Source organism: Solenopsis invicta, chromosome 15, assembly GCF_016802725.1.
Source record: "Solenopsis invicta isolate M01_SB chromosome 15, UNIL_Sinv_3.0, whole genome shotgun sequence".
Lineage (NCBI taxonomy): Eukaryota > Metazoa > Arthropoda > Insecta > Hymenoptera > Formicidae > Solenopsis > Solenopsis invicta.
In genome coordinates, this window is record NC_052678.1 from 544216 (window position 1) to 550215 (window position 6000).

A 6000-nucleotide genomic window follows, 5' to 3' on the forward strand; every position below is an offset into this window, starting at 1 on the left:
TTTGACTTTGTTGAGGAGCATGCCGTACAACTAACCATTATTATGCTAATATTTTTTAACTAATAATTTACTAATTGTGCTAATCAAGAATTATGAAATAAACCTGTGAAATACCTGACGCCATGGAAACGTGATGGCTTAAGATCGATTAAAAGAAGAGATACGTTGTACATTGACTGCAGCACTACGGTAGAAAGCGTGTTATAGGCGGTTTCCCATGTTGCAATTCCGATTATAAAATTCATACCTCTACCGCAATGCTTTCTTCAGTCCTCTATGGCATGAGCGCATTACAGCTTTATTAATCATTATAGAAAAAAATGGTTCAGGATTTTTTGACCCAGAAGGGTCAGAGGTGTCGAAGTGAGAAAATTGGTTTTCTATTTTCCAAGCGTATATCGTCGAAACTAAAAGAGATAGAGAAAAATGTTCTAATTGAGAGTTAAATGGTTTGAAGAGTACTTTATAATATTATATAAAATATGAAATGATTTTTAATGATTTTTGGAAAATGGAAATGTCGCAACATAACTTTATCATATACCATTGAATTTGTAATAAAATAAGCTTTATTTTGCTTATAAAAAAAAATAAAAATTTTGAAAAAAATGGGTAAGTGGTGGGGAAAAGTAAAAAAAATTAAAAAAATTTTTTTATCACTTATAAAATACCCTTCAAGCTATTCAACTTTCAATTAGAACATTTTTTTCTATCCTTTTTAGTTTTGATGACATATTTTAAAGGGATGTTTCACTCCCTAAAAGTAAAAACGGGCACGTATAAAAAAATACGTGTTTTTTATTTTTATCTGTACAACATATTAAAGGCTCGTTAAAATTGTTGGGGGATACTTCTGACCCTTTCCTTGTTTTTTCCTAGAAATAACGTTATATAATTAGTGGATGCTTTTTAAGATACACCCTGTATAGTGTAGGGAGTGTAAGTGTAGGGTTAGTTAGCAGACGAATTCAGACTTTCTGATGAAGCATGTAATAAACCGCCACCCCCGCTCCGCGCTGTCCGGCCAATCATTCACCGGACAGTAGAAACGGCGCAACGCGTCTGATTAATGACTTAAAGTACTTACGTGTACGCGCGCGAGCGAACATATCCCCGACGAGTATCTTGACGCGCACGCGCACTCTTTGTTACCACACGTCACGACAGCGTGCTTCATTACGGGTACGATCTCAAGTGGCGGGAATGCTAGCTCCGACATTCTCCGACCACTCCCCAAACATCCCTGATTCCTCGAGATTTGGGTATATATGCCGAGAAAATTCACATAACCGGCCTGTTCTTTCCCGAACGCTCCGTCCAAGAAGAAGCCTCCGCAAAATCAAACGTCTTGGTCCCTGCTAAAGAATCTTAGTTGAAAACTGACTCCGTTTCCATTCCCGCTGATCCACGGGCTCAAGAAATCTTGAGCTCCACACCGAATGCTCTTGGTTGTCAGCGTTTCCTAGCCGTATTTGCTCACCGGCACCAAACCATGACAGGCAGTACAGAGTTCCGTGCCTCCACCAAGAGATCTTGGCGTAGAGCGATGTCATCCGCCGAAGACCAACGGTATTAACCGCCACGCGCCACGTAAACGCGAACCGACGCGCGGATTTGAGAGTCACAACGCCTTCCTATCATACCCGCGCGTACGCGACACCGGTCACGCAACTTGAGAACACCCCACGTGCGGTGCCATTATTAGAATTGAAACAGCTCATCGTGCGACGACGCGCCAGCCCGCGTGCTGATTGTACATAGCCGACGAATTTATGAAAAGCTATCTCGCGGATCGCACCTGTAAGCTTATGTATCGTCTTGTAGCCGTTTTGTGTTAAGTGTTATAGTCTTCGCGATCTCCGTATCGTTACTGAATGATTTTTATCCGCGTTTATTTCCGTGTTTAGATCATTGTAATATAGAATAATTATAATAAAAGACACCGAAGTACAATACTCTCAAATTGTCAAATAATCAATTATTAGTAGGATAATAAGAGTAACCGTGGATGTTGGTGCGTAGAATTAATAATTTTATTAATTTAAAAATGGACGTTTTGACTCAGTTTTGAGTCATCTTCAGCTACAATTCCTTCTCTCTTGAGTGCAGTTACATTCGTTTGTTTTTGCGGGATGCTTCCCGGCTGGACAATTCACCGGGTAAAACTTACGAGCAATTTTTATGGGAAGATTAATTTTTGGTCACGGAGAAGCCCGAAAATTGACAAAAGCCAGTCATATTCATTCACTTGACTTACACGAATCATTCGACTTGTAATAATCATACTTCCGCGTAGTGACCTGTCAGGTCGAAAGACCTTACTGTACTACTTGGAGTACTGCTCACTGATAGTTGATTACTTGTAATAGAGTAAGTTACTTAATTATAACAAAGCACTTTCTTTACTTTGTTCCACAACCAACCAAAACGTCTTATTCTTTCATCGATCTTCATCATAACCTCGTTCTCCGCTTCACCACCGTCCATGCACGAAAAGCGAAGTCGTTACAAGCAATGTATTTCAAAAGTTTGCTATGATCCGCTGTAACTGATATACACATGCACGCACGCCTCAGCCTGTCTGTTGGTTATGCCACATCACGCTTAACGCATCCGCGAGCAACGCCCTCTCTTTAGGAGCTACCGAATGATATTGTTAAGCGACTAATCCTTAACGCTTACTGTGCGCAAATTACGAATAACTCAAGTCAGAATATTATCCCTCCTACACTCGGTCGTCCTGAAATGTTATCTGACATGAATGACTATAATACCGCAGGCCAAGATTTCATATACTCTGCGCATGTGCTAGTTTTTATGAGATTTTCACCAGGCAATTTGCTTTTGACGTCATAAACATTGTTAGGCTTAGCATTTACAATCCCGTAAGGCCCAAAATATTTGCCACAAAGTTTTTTGCCAGGTCTCATGTGGACTCTCTTAACCCTTTAACACACAAGTGGGTCTAGGAGACCTTTCCGAAAAAACTTCACTTTCGTGCTATTTTATTTTAGTTAAACAATGAAGTTGGTCAATTATAGCAGTCGATAGAGGAGATTTTAAACTTTTTTTCCACCTAGCCCAAATTTTTTTCTTATTCCGTCTTCACACAGTAAGCGATCAAAATTCTAGGAGAATTTTTGATATGTGTTTAAGGGTTAATTGCAACTAGATAGTTTACTTGATATTTGGTTGGTTTTCGTCTTCTTAAATTATGTTTTGTGATTTTTTTTGTATTTTTATAATTTTATTTTGAGCTCGTTCACATAATTGGTCATAATTCCATTTGAACTGCAATTGGAATTCTTTATCAAGTATATCTTGAATTGTTAGATCATCTTTCTGTTTTATTTTTACACCAAGTAACAATTTGAAGGGAATTATGCCAACACTTCTTTGCAATGTAGAATTCAATGTTTGTTGAACCTTAGATACATATCTATACCACTTCGTAGGATCACAGCATAAATTTAGTTAATATAAGAATAATCGTTCTATTAATTCTTTTGTCTATTAGCTTGAAGCAAACCAGTCGTAATCATTGAGTGTTTGATTTTTTCGTTTTTACAATAATCTTGAAACTCTAAAAAGAGAGAGTGCAGTGCCTTTATCAATAATAAAACAAAATGGATTTCTAAAAACTTGACTCTACAATTATAGCTTCAAGATTACTTCCTTAGACGTTGTAGATTTTGTAGGATACAACCAAATAAGTTTAGTGAAACTATCAATTATAACAAGAATGTGATTGTAATTCTTATTATTCTTATTGAATCCAATAATACTAAATGATCAGGGTGATAAGATAAAGGAAGATCTCCTTTATCTAACGGATTAAGAAGTCCCTCTTGTTTGCCTGTCTTTTTGTTGCTTAAAATACAAGGAACACAATTAGCGATTACATTTTCAATTTTTTTTGTTAGCATCGAAATAAAAAATTTTTGCCTAATGACTTCTTCGGTACATTTAACTGCGAAATGTCTTTTGCTGTGAGTCATCTGGATGATTTTGTTTTGCATCTTGTGGTACAACAAGCAATTCACAGCCGTGTTTAAATATATACAACATATTACGTAGAAAGTAATCCTTATATGTTTTAATCTTTTGAACCTCTATGGTGGCCTGTAGCTGTGGATCATTCTTTTCGTGTTGACTATTTAAATTACAAGGTTATCTTTGCTATCATAACTGGATAGCGGCTGAGCACATCAACATGCTTCATACGAGAATTGACTCTGTACTCTACAATTGTATCAAACTCCTCAACAAATTAAAGGAACCCATCCTGCCACTTTAGCAGATAGTTAAACTTTATTCATGATTTGTTTAAACGCATTGCAATTGGTAACAAGTTTGAATTTAATACCAAAAAGATAATATTGCAATTTTTTTAAAGCTCTTATTATTGCGAGAATTTCCAACTCATAACTCATATATTTAGATTCTGCCTCGGTCGTCTTGTAACTTATATAGTACACTGGATAAAATTTTTTATTGGCAGGATCCTTTTGTAATAAGATTGCATGCGTCAATGTGCAACTCTGTCTTAAACTTTTGGTTTAAGATTTTTAAAACTGGATTGCAACTTAAATCTGTTTTTAACTTTTTAAACGATTTTGTCTTCTTAAAAAACGTATTTCCTTTCAAATTGAAACGTATTTCCTTTTTCAGCATATTGCTTAGAGGTTTTGCCTTCAGTGTATAAAGTTTGATAAATTGTTTAAAGTAGCCGGAAACACTAAGAAAGCTTTGAATATCTTAATAAATGTGGCTCCAAAAAGTTTAACATAGCTTGCATCTTGTTATGAGATGGGCAAATCTTAGCAACCTCGATAACATTCCAGATATTTGATCTTTGATTGCAATAACTGATATTTACTTTTGTTAATATTTAACCCATCCATAATCACTCGCAACTTGGAGACCTTTCTGTAAGCGTCTAATACCGTTGTTTATATCGGGTGCAATTACAATTAGGACGTCTAAGCAAATTTGAAACAACCGATATTCTGTTACTATCTTGGGCGGATTCAGCTCGCGATTCGGTTAACGCAATAGGTTTGTGGCGAGAGAGAGAAAATAAATTTGTTCTGACAGTACGCGTTTGAGTTTATTGCTGAATAGTGCAGTTGATACAATTCTATGCTATGACAACGAAGTGATCGCGGATGGACAGATTACGTTTTGATACAGATATATTTTGCGATGTTTACGATGATTTTGATACAGATATATTTGCGACTACAACGACAGTAGTGCGGAAAAGAATATTACAGTTTGACGCGGATATAGGTCGCGATAATACCCGGAGCGGGAAAGAATATAACGGTTTCGGACAATAGACTATTTACAGACAGCCTTAGCCATGAAGCCGAGCGGGAATCTCGTGATTCTTAAAAGCGGAGCCGGCTTTCTCGAGTATTTTGGTCGGTCGAGTTTCTAGGCGCGGGTGCGCTCGTATGCGGCGGGGCGCGAGGCGCGCCGATGGCGCGAGACGCGTGGACTAGCCCGACGTGCTTTTAAATGTTCGGTGATCGCGTTCGCAGTATTCTCGGTTTAATAGCCGATGCGAAGTCGCGGGTTTCTCTCTGGTCTGGACCGCCCGGAGCCACCAAGTACCTTGATGGCGGCAAAAAACCTTTACCGCCCTTGGTCTTCGGGGTGGTTGTACGGAAGGAAACTACGCTCTCTCGAGCGTCGGCTCTGCCGAGTATCTCGACAGCGGTAAAATATAGTACATTTATCGTTTGTTCTGCCGGAGGAGTTTTGGATCAGGATCTGTCGTGAAGACTGATAAATAGATCTTTTTTCTTCAACGTTACATTTAACTCAATATCTGTTGTCTTAATTTTATTTGGTTTGTACTTCGACATCATATATTCTACCGTCTTCCTAGATTTGTCATCAATCATCAAATCTGTGAATTAATTCGTTTTTTTGGGCTGTAATTTGATTTGTGAAAAAAAAACTAAAGCGTTAGATTTATTAACTTTAATACCG